The sequence below is a fragment of the Eleutherodactylus coqui genome, chromosome 4 (genome assembly GCF_035609145.1).
Source record: "Eleutherodactylus coqui strain aEleCoq1 chromosome 4, aEleCoq1.hap1, whole genome shotgun sequence".
NCBI lineage: Eukaryota > Metazoa > Chordata > Amphibia > Anura > Eleutherodactylidae > Eleutherodactylus > Eleutherodactylus coqui.
In genome coordinates this window covers 53949463-53966700 of record NC_089840.1, presented here as the reverse complement: position 1 = coordinate 53966700, position 17238 = coordinate 53949463, and positions in this window count along the sequence as shown.

The following is a 17238-nucleotide window of genomic DNA, read 5'->3' as shown; positions in this document are numbered from 1 at the left end:
ACACCGGCGAGTCCTATAGACTCCTATGGGAGCAGGGAAAGAAGGGAGGGGGAGGCATTTGTGCAGCGTCCAACGCTGCGAAAAGCTTATAGGTGCCTCTGTATAGTCACTGGAAGGCATCCAGAGGATTTTGGCAGAGCGAGGGATTTCCGGGGTGCGGCTTATTTTTTTAGTTTCAACGGTTTTTATTAAGGGTTTTTTTTCCAAGAGTGTAACAAGTGTGTACATCTTTGTTTCCCCACGCAGGGGGCTTATATTCAGCATTCTAGTACACGTTGGTTTGCAGTACAGTATAGTCTTTTACTCTTGGTTTAAAGTATTGGGGAGGGGATAACAGGGGGAATTAAACGAAACGGGGTCGTCGAGGATCCACATCTCCCTCCGAGTATGGGTTTGTTGGGGGTTTAAAGGGGTTGTCCCGCGCCGAAACGGGTTTTGTTTTTTTTCAATAGCCCCCCCCCCGTTCGGCGCGAGACAAACCCGATGCAGGGGTTTAAAAAAAACAAAAACGGATAGTACTTACCTGAATCCCCGCGCTCCGGTGACTTCTTACTTACCTTGCGAAGATGGCCGCCGGGATCTTCACCCACGGTGGACTGCAGGTCTTCTCCCATGGTGCACCGTGGGCTCTGTGCGGTCCATTGCCGATTCCAGCCTCCTGATTGGCTGGAATCGGCACACGTGACGGGGCGGAGCTACGAGGAGCAGCTCTCCGGCACGAGCGGCCCCATTCAGAAGGGAGAAGACCGGACTGCGCAAGTGCGTCTAATCGGGTGATTAGACGCTGAAATTAGACGGCACCATGGAGACGAGGACGCTAGCAACGGAACAGGTAAGTGAATAACTTCTGTATGGCTCATAATTAATGCACAATGTACATTACAAAGTGCATTAATATGGCCATACAGAAGTGTATACCCCCACTTGCTTTCGCGGGACAACCCCTTTAAGGTCTGTTTGTGTTTAGGGTTCTTACGTGGTAGAGGAGATGTTATGCAGCCCCGGGATCGCTAGATAGTTGATCCAAGGTTGCCATGTAGTTAGGAAGTTTGGTAATGTATCCGTCCGGATAGCGTGAATTCTTTCGTACTGCATAATTGTAGAGATTCTGTTCATAACCTCTGAGAAGGAGAGGCTTGGCGATTTCCATCTGGAAGCGATGTGGATCCTTGCGGCCATACAAACAACCTGTATTAGCTTATGGGCTTTAAATCTAATCCTGGGTTCCCGATTTCCTAGAAGAAATGTTGTGGGTGATTTGGATATCGGGCCAATAAAGATTTGTTTTAGCATATTGTGTATTTGCGTCCATAGTTTTGCCACCTCCGGGCACGTCCACCAAGTGTGGTACATACTGCCCGAAACCTGGCATCCCCTGAAGCAAAGCGGAGAGGAGGACGGGAACATATGGTGTAGTCTCTGCGGAACCAAGTATGCCCTGTGTAGAATTTTTACTGATGTTTCTACAAGGGTGACCTGATGGCTGCCTTTTGTAATCGTGGCGCAACAATGTCGCCATCTCTCTAAGGACATTTCCACTCCCAAGTCCTCCTCCCACCTTTTCATAAACGATAGTACGGCTTATTTTTTTGCTAAAAAAAGATGCTCACGGTCGTGTGAATGGACGAGAAAATGCTGGCCGTGATCGCGGAAAAAAGTCCATTCAGGCGCTTATACGAAGCAGGCGCTCGTGGAAAAGAGCCCTAAGGGTTTAGAGCGCTGATTTCTCGTTTGAATGAGTTTGCCGCTTTGCTCAGACAGCCTAAAAATGCGTGATGAACGAACATCAATTTATCGTTCGTCATTGGATCGTTGGCTGCCTTTACACTTTACACGCATTTCCGTGCGTAGTAGTCGTAAACTTCCTGATCAGAGGATTCAACAAAGCCTAAACTGAACGGTTCTTCTGACCCTGAAGTAGTTAAAGTGTCTCCACGCTGCACCTTCGTGTTCCAACCTTTGGCCGCAGTCGAATTTCTTTGCAGCTTGAACTTTCATACTGATCACTGCAACTGAATTCCAGATGTTTTCTCTTTCGCACCATATTCCGCATCTCCGTGCATATTGCACCCATTTGCAGACCCCAATAGACTTTATGGGGACATTTGGTGCACAAATATGCAGAAAAATAGAGCACGTTGCATTTTTTTCGCCGCATGCAAAAAAAGCTTATCATGAGCGAATCTATTGAAATCAATGGGTTCTATTCTGCGTATTGCACGCTCAAAATTTTGCGCACAAATTACGCCCGTATGAAAGCTCCCTACAAGTTACAATGCACTCACATGAAACTCATGCAAGTCCAATGCAATTTTTTTTCCCACTCCCAGTAGAAATAAGGGGCAAGATTTTTGCGGAATTGCAGAATTTTTTTTTGATCTGACATCAATGTGAGAGAAAGTTCGCCCATGAAGTAGACCGATTGCAAATAACGGGTTCTGTTTTGCTGCGCGTTTTGCTCATTTCATAATGCACAAAATTTGTGTGATATAATTGCCTGTGTAAATACACCCTTACAATTATACCACTCGTTAAAGAGATTATTTACTAGATTTTTACTATTAGTGACCTATCCTCAGTATAGATTGATAGTTCATTGGGGGATGGTCAGTTGATGTAAGTGTGGACAGCGCTGTCTGTATTGCAGTGGCCTGGTTTGGTACTACAGGCTGTTCCCATTGAATTCAATAGGAGCTATGCCTGTAGTACCAAACTGGGCTGCTGCAACAACAGCTCTTTTCATTCATCCGCATAGGCTGTTTGTGCATTTTACATGGCCCAATTGTTGGGTGAATGAGTGTCCAGAGAAATGTGCAGGCTCAATAATTAGCCCATGTACAGTGATCCTTGATGCCATATTTACTGATTGGCCTCCAGGCTGCTGCACATGATTTATCACACACTGGTGTTTATAACTGCTATATCAAACTACTAACGACCACTTGTCTGTAGGATGTGAGTGAGTGCTTCTGATACTCCGCCCCCTGGTGACGCCATCGAAGGTCCTACAACATATATAAAACACAGGGTGCGACTGATAGAATAACACAGTTAGGGCTCTTGGAAGGGGAGGATAAATAACACACTGAGAATACAAATAAGCCGTTATTATCTCAGAAGACACAACTCAGCAGTCCGGACAGAACACATTGACCTACAACAGAGATCTGGTGGGCTAAAGGATCTGTGTATATACTGAGGAGAATCTACCTCACCTCTATGTGTGTATATGCTGAGGAGAATCTACCTCACCTCTATGTGTGTATATACTGAGGAGAATCTACCTCACCTCTATGTGTGTATATACTGAGGAGAATCTACCTCACCTCTATGTGTATATACTGAGGAGAATCTACCTCACCTCTATGTGTGTATATACTGAGGAGAATCTACCTCACCTCTATGTGTGTATATACTGAGGAGAATCTACCTCACCTCTATGTGTGTATATACTGAGGAGAATCTACCTCACCTCTATGTGTGTATATACTGAGGAGAATCTACCTCACCTCTATGTGTGTATATACTGAGGAGAATCTACCTCACCTCTATGTGTGTATATACTGAGGAGAATCTACCTCACCTCTATGTGTGTATATACTGAGGAGAATCTACCTCACCTCTATGTGTGTATATACTGAGGAGAATCTACCTCACCTCTATGTGTGTATATACTGAGGAGAATCTACCTCACCTCTATGTGTGTATATACTGAGGAGAATCTACCTCACCTCTATGTGTGTATATACTGAGGAGAATCTACCTCACCTCTATGTGTGTATATACTGAGGAGAATCTACCTCACCTCTATGTGTGTATATACTGAGGAGAATCTACCTCACCTCTATGTGTGTATATACTGAGGAGAATCTACCTCACCTCTATGTGTGTATATACTGAGGAGAATCTACCTCACCTCTATGTGTGTATATACTGAGGAGAATCTACCTCACCTCTATGTGTGTATATACTGAGGAGAATCTACCTCACCTCTATGTGTGTATATACTGAGGAGAATCTACCTCACCTCTATATGTGTATATACTGAGGAGAATCTACCTCACCTTTGTGTGTGTATATACTGAGGAGAATCTACCTCACCTCTATGTGTGTATATACTGAGGAGAATCTACCTCACCTCTAAGTGTATATACTGAGGAGAATCTACCTTACCTCTATGTGTATATACTGAGGAGAATCTACCTCACCTCTATGTGTATATACTGAGGAGAATCTACCTCACCTCTATGTGTATATACTGAGAAGAATCTACCTCACCTCTATGTGTATATACTGAGAATCTACCTCACCTCTATGTGTATATACTGAGGAGAATCTACCTCACCTCTATGTGTATATACTGAGGAGAATCTACCTCACCTCTATGTGTATATACTGAGGAGAATCTACCTCACCTCTATGTGTATATACTGAGGAGAATCTACCTCACCTCTGTGTGTATATACTGAGGAGAATCTACCTCACCTCTGTGTGTATATACTGAGGAGAATCTACCTCACCTCTATGTGTATATACTGAGGAGAATCTACCTCACCTCTATGTGTATATACTGAGGAGAATCTACCTCACCTCTATGTGTATATACTGAGGAGAATCTACCTCACCTCTATGTGTATATACTGAGGAGAATCTACCTCACCTCTATGTGTATATACTGAGGAGAATCTACCTCACCTCTATGTGTATATACTGAGGAGAATCTACCTCACCTCTATGTGTATATACTGAGGAGAATCTACCTCACCTCTGTGTATATACTGAGGAGAATCTACCTCACCTCTATGTGTATATACTGAGGAGAATCTACCTTACCTCTATGTGTATATACTGAGGAGAATCTACCTCACCTCTGTGTATATACTGAGGAGAATCTACCTCACCTCTGTGTATATACTGAGGAGAATCTACCTCACCTGTATGTGTATGTGTATATACTGAGGAGAATCTACCTCACCTCTATGTGTATATACTGAGGAGAATCTACCTCACCTCTATGTGTATATACTGAGGAGAATCTACCTCACCTCTATGTGTATATACTGAGGAGAATCTACCTCACCTCTATGTGTATACACTGAGGAGAATCTACCTCACCTCTATGTGTATACACTGAGGAGAATCTACCTCACCTCTATGTGTATACACTGAGGAGAATCTACCTCACCTCTATGTGTATATACTGAGGAGAATCTACCTCACCTCTATGTGTATATACTGAGGAGAATCTACCTCACCTCTATGTGTATATACTGAGGAGAATCTACCTCACCTCTATGTGTATATACTGAGGAGAATCTACCTCACCTCTATGTGTATATACTGAGGAGAATCTACCTCACCTCTATGTGTATATACTGAGGAGAATATACCTTACCTCTATGTTTTTATACTGAGGAGAATCTACCTCACCTCTATGTGTATATACTGAGGAGAATATACCTCACCTCTGTGTATATACTGAGGAGAATCTACCTCACCTCTATGTGTATATACTGAGCAGAATCTACCTTACTCCTATGTGTATATACTGAGGGGAATCTACCTCACCTCTATGTGTATATACTGAAGAGAATATACCTCACCTCTAAGTGTATATACTGAGGACAATCTACCTCACCTCTATGTGTATATACTGAAGATACTCTACCTCACCTCTCTGTCTATATTCTGAGGATACTCTACCTCACCTTTATTTGTATATACGGAAGAGAATCTACCTCACCTCTCGCAGCGGGACCCGACCCGAGCCCCTGCAGGGTCCAGCGCGGCACTTACCTCTCCTGCGTCTCCGGCTCTCTGATGTGCCGGCTGCCGGCCAGCCCCGCACAGAAATAGAGCATGCCACGATTTGTTTTCTGCGCGTGATTTCGTGCGGTCAAATCACGGCCGTCTGCCTAGGATTACATTTTCTAAAGCAATCCTATGGCAGCAGCCACGGGCGGAAATTCTCCGGGAAATCCCGCCGCGGCATTTCCGCCCGTGTGCAGGGGGCCATACAATGTAATAAAGTCTGGTCAAACAAGACCTTACTTCAGACAATGGTGATGTTATCACAGGATTAACCAGGCTCAACAGATCTTTAACTGAGAGGTTCATAGTCCATGTGATGATACACTCATGGTCAATCAAATTATGCAATCATAGTTTATATTAATGATTACTAAGACACAAGATGGCCGGCTGCAAATACCCACTTTTATACATTTCCACAATATACTGAAAAGACTCTACCTTACCGCTATGTGTATATATTGAGGAGAATCTACCTCACCACTATGTGTATATAAGGAGGAGAATCTACCTCACCTCTATGGCCCAGAGTGTGTTTCCAGGAGCGGAGCACTGCAGATAACTCAGACTGTAGGCCCGGTTTCATCCCCAGTTCTTCTCCCTGACCAATCTTCACAAATCTGTCTTTCCTGCACGCGCGAGTAAGCTGTATTGTATCCTGATTTACAGTAAAGTTCCCCGGTCATTGCCCGTTCCCAGTGACTGAATTATCAAGTTGAAATCGTGTGCGGGGACTCTCTTTATTCAACTGCCGGATATTCAATGGTGTGAAAGGAACGCTGGCGTCACGCGTGGCAACTTCAAGTCTGCTGCACTTATTTAGGTAACCGCCACCTGGCGTTGCCTGGAAGAAGCCTAGCGGTGCCTTGGCCGAGGTTCTGTGCGTCCCTCTAGGGAGGAGTCTGGTAGAGCCACCATAACAAGTGACACCTCTAGCCCTGTATAACAGCGGGGCGCTCTGAGCAGAGAACAGCTGGATGCAGAACACAAGCGGCCCCGCTTGTCTTCTGCATCCCCCGCTCGGAGCGCAAGGTGATTGCTCAATGTCTGAGCGATCATCTTGATGTGTAATGCACAGAATTATTATTGCTCAAAAGACATCTTCCGAGCGATAATCGCTGTGTCTAAATTGGCCTTTACTTATTGCATGCTGCCTTGCGAATTACGGCCATGTGAGCCCAGCCTAAGTACCAAGCTAGGCCATGAACTTAAAGATACCCTGCGGTTTGGGGACAGGACAGGAAGAGGAGGAGGGGGTATATTACCTGCAGTTGTTTTTCTGGCCATCCCAACAATTCGCCAGTTTAAGGTTCTGTTTTGGCAATCCAAAATGGCCAATGTACTCTTCAATTATTCTGATCCTCACAATGCAGTAGTGTTAGACTACAATGCTCTATACTTGCTGTTTGATTGGCCTGGGCTGGCTCATGTGATCAGCACTGGACAATCAGAGAGCAGTGTACAGTTTGCATTAGGTAATTAAAAAATTGCCGCAGCCATGCCCAATGACCGAAAATGGTCATTGGCAGAGAGGATGGGTGGCAAAGAAGAACAACTGCAGGTAATATACGCCCTCCTGTCTCAAGTCAGAATATTTGCACTGAAATCAAGGGGTCATTTTAAGGGGTTAAATCTGTATCATGATCCGCCTACTCAGGACCTGCTGTAGGTGAAACACATTCGCTCAGTTTTTTCAGGCTTGTTCCATTAAATGGGTTATCCCAGTAGTTTTTTTTTTAATTTTGTAAAACCCCATTCCCCATGTAGAAAGATAACTATCTGGCATATACTCACCTCTCCCCGTTGTCTCCCGTACCGCCGCTTCAGATCTCCCCTCTGACTGTCATTGGCTGCAGCGCCTGTGATGTTCCATAAACAGGTGGGACTGTAGCCTGTATAAAACACCAGAGAGGAGGAACGAGTGGCGGCATCGGACACAGAGGTGAGTACCCAGTTTCCCTGAAAATAAGACCTACCCCGAAAAATAAGCTCTAGCATGATTTTTCAGGATTCAGAATGTTTTTTCAAAAGTATTGTTGAACTATTAGCCCTACTCCAAAATTAAGCCCTAGTTACAGTTAATAAAAAAGGTAATTTAAATAGTGTCCAGGCAGCTATACATGTAAAAAAGTGAAATCTTTTGGAGCAAAAATTAAAGGGGTTGTCTCGCGAAATCAAGTGGGGTTATACACTTCTGTATGGCCATATTAATGTACTTTGTAATATACATCGTACATTAAATATGAGCCATACAGAAGTTATTCACTTACCTGCTCCGTTGCTAGCGTCCTCGTCTCCATGGTTCCGTCTAAATTCGCTGGCAGCTTGCTTTTTTAGACGCGCTTGCGCAGTCCGGTCTTCTCCTTTCAGCACGAGCCGCTTCAGTGTGCTCCCCGCTACAGCTCTTCTGCGCATGCGCAGATGAGCTGTCACTGCTCGGGAGCGCGCTGGAGCGGCCATTCTGTACCATCCTCTGTTACAGGAAGGTGCAGAGCTGCCGAGCTGTCCGGAGAAGCCGCCCAACTGTCCCGCCGTCCTGGTAAGTGATGGGCCGAGGGGGCTGCCGCTGCGTCGGGGGCGGGCTGCGTCGGGGGGGGGCTGTCGCTGCGATGGGGGGGGGCTGTCGCTGCGATGGGGGGGGGGCTGTCGCTGCGATGGGGGGGGGGCTGTCGCTGCGATGGGGGGGGGGGCTGTCGCTGCGATGGGGGGGGGGCTGTCGCTGCGATGGGGGGGGGGCTGTCGCTGCGATGGGGGGGGGGCTGTCGCTGCGATGGGGGGGGGGCTGTCGCTGCGATGGGGGGGGGGGCTGTCGCTGCGATGGGGGGGGGGGCTGTCGCTGCGATGGGGGGGGGGGGCTGTCGCTGCGCCGGGGGGGGGGCTGCGCCGGTTACCTGCTGACTGGCGGTGGGTGACTGGTCGGCCGTGTTCACTCCAGGGGTCCGGTCGGCGGCTGCAGGGCGTCTGGTTGTCATGGAGACACAGTTGGTAGCGTCTCGGGAGCGCGCACGTCGGGCTGCAGCAAGCGAAGGGAAAAGAGCCGGCGGCCATCTTGGGGAAATTTTTATAAGTTGCTGAAACGCTGGAACAGTAAGTACAAACCAGCTAGAAACGTCATTTACAGGGGGGCTTAGTAATGTGTGCTTAATTAGGGGGACTGGGCAAAAAAAAAAATTCACTCCTGCCTCGAGACATCTCCTTTAATATAAGACACTGTTTTATTTTCAGGGAAACAGGCTATATGCCTCTTAGGCCTGTGTCACACAAACGTATTTATTCAGCGTTATGCAGTGAGGAGAACCCATTTATTTCAATGGGTTTGTTTACATAAGTTTACTTCGCCTATGCATGTTGTTCATGCAAAAAATACGCAGCATGCTCTATTTACTTGCACATAATATTGGCACATATTGAACTAATTAATAGAGATGAGCGAGTGTACTCGCTAAGGCAAACTACTGGAGTGAGTAGTGCCTTATTCGAGTACATGCCCGCTCGTCTCAAAAGATTCGGGTGCCGGCAGGGGAGAGCGGTGAGTTGCGGGAGTGAGCAGGTAGGAGCAGGGGGAGGGTGAGAGAGTGATCTACCCCCCCCCCCCCTACGTTCCTCCCCGCTCTCCCCTGCCTCCCGCCGGCACCTGAATCTTTAGAGACGAGCGGGCAGGTACTCGCATAAGGCACTACTCGCTCGAGTAGTTTGCCTTAGCGAGTACGCTCGCTCATCTCTACTAATTAACTTAATAGCTCATTTCAATGAATGGAAGCATGGTTGCGAGCTTTTTTGCGTGCGCAAGTGCAAACGATTTATGTTGGCAAACAGTACAGTAAAACACGCACATGCAAATATGCAGCGCAAATGCGTATACGCTCATGTGACATCGGCCGTAGTTCTTTTACTGCATGGGGAAGGTGGTTTTACCTAAAAAAACCCCCAAAACTTCTCCAACAACCTCTTTAAAGGGCCACTCCGGCAGAAACACACTTTTACATCCCTGCTCCCCTCACCTGATTGTCTGTCACTCTATGCAGGTCTCCTCTATGTACTGCAGTCACTTCCCTGCAGTGCAGCCTCTGGTCTGATACTTCCCAAACACTAATTTGAAAGTGAGATTTTTTTTGTTTCACATCTCTCCCATGATGCAACAGCTGAGGCTATACCATTTTTGCCTGCTGAGGGGACAGTTTAATTATCATTACCTTCTATATTCGCCTAAATAAGCTACAGACCATAAGAATACAGTCAGGAGGATGAGCTGTGATCTCCGCTATTATACCTGTGTGACAGATGCTGTGTGAGCATGATTAGTGACTGGGACAAGAGTGTCTGTGTCCCCCCCCTAAGCAGTTACTGTGGTAGAATCCATGCAACATCATCACACAAACTGAGAATTTGACTAGAAAATGAATACATAGCTCCACGTAAATGGTCAGGACTGAGATCACATGACCAACAGAGGAAAAAGAGGCCAGGATTTTCAGACAGAAAGAAATAACTAACCAAGGTAATACTAGCTCAGTGATATCTACTGGAGGGAAAGCTACATAATGACTGAATAAAGAAAAATCACTGGAGTGCCCCTTCAACCAGTTTCTCTGCCTTAAAGGGGCTGTACCAAGAACAACTTTAATCACTTATCTGTAATGATAGGTGATAAAAGTCTGAGCGGTGGCGGTCTCACCACTGAAACTCCCACCAGTTCCAATAATCTACAGGCGGTAGGTAACCCCTCCTCCACTATTGTATGCAGTCAGGAGGATGTGCTATGATCTCCTCTATTATACCTGTGAGACAGGAGCTGTGTCATCATGATTAGTAACTGGGACAAGAGTATCCGTGTCTCCTTCTAAGCAGCTTCTGTGGTAGGATCAATGCAACATCATCACACAGACTGAGAGTATGTGTGATGCTGCTCCATTGCTTTTCAGTCGGACTATTAGAGCCAGCTACGCTGATGCACTCAGCTATCTCTCTCAACCCGACTGAAATGACTGGCGCAGTGCTGTACATGCACAAATGCGATCCATTTAACTTAATATCATTGCAGGTGGGTGCAGCGTGTCCCCCATTCTTGGATCAGTGAGGGTCTCTGCGGTGAACCCCCCACCAGTAGGTAATAAGAGTGTACTCTGGTATGACCCCTTTAATGATCTGGTCGTGCCCTCTTCCATCCTGCAGTGCCCACCGCTCACCTGTGAGGTTACAGGCAGAGAGGTAGTAGTCCTGCTTAGTCTGCAACCCCCTCACCTGCAAACTCTGAATCCTCTCATTTTGGGTGACTCATTTTTCACATACTGAGGGTCTGGAGATTAGAAGAATTCATTCAGCTGATGTATTATAAGTCTCCATGGAGACGACACAAGAAGATTAATCCCAGCGAGAGATTATTCTGTGTAGATTCCACAGCAAACAACAGTGTTCAAAACCTAAGAAGAGTTCCCTTTGGGAGAGCTGGACACTACAACAGCTCTACTATACCAGAACCGATCAGCTCCCGGCACCACAGTTACATGTACTAATGCTACATGTGATAACGGGGTTAGTACATATCAATCTTCAGCAGATACAGGTGGCTGTGGTTTCACACATATTACATAATGTCATTAACCTCTAGAGCACTGGGCATGTGATATAGACCAGTGTTTCTCAACTCCAGTCCTCAGGGACCCCCAACAGGTCATGTTTTCAGGATTTCCTCAGTATGGCACAGGTGATGTAATTCTTGTCAGTGCCTCGGACATTGCCACAGGTGTTCTTACTATTGCCGAATGCACACGGCGGGGTTGGATTCCGACTGCGAAATCTCGCAGCGGCATTGACCCACACATACAGCTTGTCATCTCTCTGCTCTACGGATGTGCCAGCTGGAGTGCCGCCGCATATGCGCAGTGCAGAGAGCCGCGCCGGCGATGACGCGGATCTACTTCGGATCCCATAGTGAAAATACGCCCACGGGCATTAGGCCTATAGAATATCCTGAAAACATGGCCTGTTGGGTATCCATGAGGACTGGAGTTGAGAAACACTGATACAGAGGCAGGGGTTTCTCTATGGTTGATTACCAGAGGGCCGGCACAATTAGCTCAACGGTCAGAGGCTTAACTATAGGGGATGTGGTTGCTCCTGGGCCCAGGACCCTTAGGGGGCTCATATGGTCTATCTTCTTCATATAATAAGCCTAGTAGTATGAATAAAGCAATATAGTTGGGGGGCCATTACAGATTTTGCATTGGGGCCCAGGAACTTCAGGTTACGCCTCTGACTCAACCCTTTCCAATCCAATTTCCCTGCCCCTCACACTCCACGGCTCTTATTTATTTTGGGAGGGAAAGCTCCTTGTGGGTTCCTTGGAATTACTCAACAGAAACACATGAAAATTAACTCTCATGATGATTTTATTAGCAATTTTTTGAAAATTAATTGTGAGTTCTGAGTGTTTTACACCGGGAAGATGATCTGTAATAATCCTGTACATATATGTGTATTCATATGATATCTATTTATATAATAAGACGATTCATTCTAATTTCTCTAATGATATCTATCTTTCAAGCTCTGTCCTGCATAATGTAATACATATATGCATAAGGGTGCGTTCACACGAGCACATAAACGGCGCGTTTTTGCGCCCAATGGTATATACGTGACCATCTGAGGCATTAGTTTCCAATGTATTCGTTCGCACGGGCGATTTTACGGCGCGTAAAAACGGCAACCTGAAAAAAAACCGGAACATATGCGACCGAAATACGCGCCAACGCATATTCGATGGCCGAAAAGATAGTTTGCAAAGTAGGAACAAACGATAATACGGTTTCTAGCTCTGGTCATGATCGCCGAAAAACGTTCTTTCCGGCGATTAAACGCTGCGCACGTGCGAACGTAAATACGCCTACGCTCGTGTGACCGCGCCCTTAGGGTGCATTCACACGAACGTATAACGGCTCGGTCGAGCCGATATACGTTATCCTCATGTGCAGGGGGGAGGATGGAAGAGCCAGGAGCAGGAACTGAGCTCCCGCCCCCTCTCTGCGTCCTCTCCGCCTCTCTGCACTATTTGCAATGAGAGGAGGCGGGGCTAAATTCCGGGGATTAGCCCCCGCCCCCGTTCCGCCTCTCCCCATTGCAAATAGTGCAGAGGGGTGGAGAGGAGGCAGAGAGGGGGCGGGAGCTGAGTTTCTGCTCCTGGGCTCTTCCAGCCTCCCCCCCCTGCACATGAGGACAACGTATATCGGCTCGGCGTGAAAACCGAGCCGATATACGTTCGTGTGAATGCACCCTAACAGTCTCCGACATCGGAGCTCTGTCCTGCATAGTATTAGAAACGACATCGGAGCTATGCAGGGAAATCTCAATGTCAGATACTGGAATGGAAAGGGTTAATATGCTGCTGACTTTATCAACCTGGACTTAAAGGTAAGTAAGGTGTTTTCCATTCTTAAGATGTTTTTATTCCGCTATCATAGCTTGTCTAAAGCTTCATCCACTTTGATGGTCCTATGCCCCAAAGAGGTCAACATCCTGGTTAGAGATGAGCGAGCATGCTCGTTTAAGGCTGGTGCTTGATCGAGCATCGGTCTTGTCGAGTAACTGATTACTCGACCGAGCACCATAGCACCATGCGGGGGGGGGGGGGGGGGGGCGGCAGGGGAGAGAGAGATCTCTCCCACGGCGCCTCTCCCCCCCTCCCCCGTCAGGCCCAAAGTTATGTAATATTCGCAATCTGACGAGGGCAAGAAGCACTAATTCTTCACCTGGATAATGTTGCAACAGGAGGAGCTGCTGAGATTTTCCTGCTAGAAGAAAGACGGACTCTTTCATCTCAGCACGGAATTTTGGACTTTCACCCAGATCAGCACGTTACAGAAATGGTTCACCAGCGAGGTCACAACAGCAACAGTCTTGCACTTAGCAATCAGACAAGGGGGTATCACAATTCTAGCAGCTACAGTTCTTTCATTTCAGTCACTTTTCTTCCTTCCCTTATGTATACTATAGGGTGATATATCTGTTATGTATATTATAGGGCAGTGATGGCGAACCTTTTAGACACCGAGTGTACAAACTGCAATCCAAAACCCACTTATTTATTGCAAAGTGCCAACGTGTCAGGGGGCGGGGCTTATCATGACATGATTTTAACTCCGTCGTTATAAAAAGGACAAGGCTGTTTCAAAATAGACAGGGTGCAGATTATAACTGCTTTTTGGATGCGGAAATTGCCACGGAAATTTAGAGGGAGGATATTCTGCAGCATTTCCACCATGTGTAAACATACCCCAGCAGTAATAAAGACCCCCCACGGCGGCCCCAGCGGTAACAGTGACCCCCCACAGTGACCCTACTAGTATTAGTGACCCCCACAGTGGTCTTCATAGCAATAAGGACTCCCACAGTCCTCTCAGCAGCAATAGAGACCCCCACAGTGGTCTCAGCAGCTATTCACTAGTAATAGTGGCCCCCAAAGTGGCATCAGTAGTAATAGTGACCCCCACAGTGGTTTCAGTAGTGATAGTGACCCCCTCAGTAGTAATAGTGACCTCCACAGTGGTTTCAGTAGAGATAGTGTCCCCGACAGCAGCCTCAGCAGTAATAGTGACCCCACTGCAGCCCCAGTAGTAATAGTGACTCCCACAGCAGCCTCAGTAGTAATACTGACCCCAACAGCAGCCTCAGTAGTAATAGTGACCCCCACTGCAGCCCCAGTAGAAATTGTGACCCCCACACCTGCCGCAGTAGTGGTAGTGACCCCCACAGTGGCCACAGCAGTGACAGTGTCCCCCAAAGTGGCCTTAGCAGTAATAGTGACCCCCACATTGGCCTCAGCAGTAATAGTGACCCCCTCAGTAGTAATAGTGACCTCCACAGTGGTTTCAGTAGTGATAGTGACCCCCACAGCAGCCTTAGCAGTAATAGTGACCCCCACAGCAGCCTCAGTAGTAGTAGTGATCCACACAGTAGTAGTAGTGATCCACACAGTGGCTACAGCAGTAATAGTAACCCCCACAGTAGGCACAGCAGTAACTGTGACCCCCACAGTGGCCACAGCAGTAATAGTGATCCCGACAGTGGCCTCAGCAGTAATAGTGACCTCCAAATTAGCCCCAGTAGTAACAGTGACCCCCACAGTGGTTTCAGTAGTGAGTGTCTCCTACAATGTCTACAGGAGTAATATTGACACCCCCCAGTGGCCAAAGCAGTAATAGTGACCCCCACAGTGGCCTCAGCAGTAGTAGTGACCCCCACATTGGCTTCAGTAGTAACAGTGTCCCCCAAGGTGGCTTCAGTAGTATTGGTGACCCGCACAGTGGCCTCAGCAATAATAGTGACCTGCTTAATAGTAATAGTGACCTCCACAGTAGCCCCAGTAGTAATAGTGACCCCCACAGTGGTTTCAGTAGTGATAGTTCCCCCCACAGCAGCCTCAGCAGTAATAATGACCCCCACAGCAGCCCCAGTAGCAATAATGGCCCCCACAGCTGCCCCAGTAGTAGTAGTGACCCCCACAGTATTCCTAGTAGTAATAGTAACTCACACAGTAGCCCCAGTAGAAATAGTGACCCCCACAGTAGCCCCAGTAGTCATAGTGACGCCCACCAGCGACCCCAGTAGTAATAGTGACCCCCACAGTGGCCCCATTAGTAATAGTGATCCCCACAGTGGCCCTAGTAGTATAGTGTGCCCCAAAGTAGCCCAAGTAATAATAGTAACGCCCACAGTGGCCTTAGCAGTAATACTGACCCCCACAGCAGCCCCAGTAGTAATGCTATTACTACTGGGGCCGATATAGGGGGACCCTATTACTAACAGTATCCTCTATATCAGCCACAGTAGTAAAGGCGCCCCGCTGAGACCCATATACTTACCCCCTCGTCCTCGTTGAAGCGCCGCTGCTCCTCTGCTTGGTGCTGCTAGCGGTGCTGATCCCAGGTGCACACTGTGATGTCAATGTGTGCGTCTGGACGCCTCCTCCCTTCTGCTCTCGCGGAACCAAGGCGGAGGCGCTAAGGAAGGGGGAGGAAAATCCCGTGTGCACACTGACAGTACAGTGTGCACTTGGGATCAGCGCCACTGAGTGAATACTGGCAGGGAAGCCGAGTCACCCCGGCCAGTATTCACTACTGTGGTGAGCAGCTGCTGGTGCGTGTGCCAGCAGGGAGGGCTCTGAGTGCCGCCTCTGGCACATATGTCATAGGTTCGCCACCACTGCTATAGGGTAACATCCGTTATATATACTATGGGGTGATATATCTGTTATGTATACTACAAGGTGATATCTCTGTTATGTATACTATAGGGTAACATATCCGTTACGTATACTATAAGGTGATATGTCCGTTATGTATACTATAGGGTGAAATATCTGTTATGTATACTATAGGGTAACATATCTGTTATGTATACTACAAGGTGATATCTCTGTTATGTATACTCTAGGAGCAGCGGCACTTCCACGAGGAGGAGGGAGTAAGTATATGGATCTCAGGGGGGTGCCAATACTACTGGGGATGATATAGGACATACTATTGGTATTATTGTATCTTGACGCCACCAGAAGCTAGGGGCTGACCTGGGTTTGCAGGAGTTAACGCCCCCTGGCGAGCCCCTAGCTTCCGATTGGCAGTCAAGCACTGTGGGCGATGTCAGTGTATCACCTCAGAAGTGCACTCCATACTATTAGTAATAGTGTCCCCTATATCGGCCCCAGTAGTAATAGCATTACTACTGGGGTCACTGTGGGATGTCACTATCACCGCTGTGGGATGTCACTATTACTACTGGAGGCCACTGTGGGGTGTCACTATTACTACCAGGGGCCGCTGTGGGATGTCACTATTACTACTGGGGGCCACTGTGGGATGTCACTATTACTACTGGGGGCCACTGTGGGAGGTCACTATTACTACTGGGGCCGCTGTGGGATGTCACTATTACTACTGGGGCCGCTGTGGGATGTCACTATTACTACTGGGGCCGCTGTGGGATGTTACTATTACTACTGGAGCCGCTGTAGGCTGTACTATTACCACTGGGGCCACTGTGGGATGTCACTATTACTACTGGGGCCACTGTGGGATGTCACTATTACTACTGGGGCCACTGTGGCATGTCACTATTACTACTGGGGCCACTGTGGCATGTCACTATTACCACTGGGGCCACTGTGGGATGTCACTATTACTACTGGGGGCCGCTGTGAGATTTTACTATTACTACTGGGGGCCACTGTGGCATGTCACTATTACCACTGGGGCCACTGTGGGATGTCACTATTACTACTGGGGGCCGCTGTGAGATTTTACTATTACTACTGGGGACACTGTGGGATGTCACTATTACTACTGGGGCCGCTGTGAGATTTTACTATTACTACTGGGGCCGCTGTGGGATGTCACTATTACTACTGGGGCCACTGTGGCATGTCACTATTAC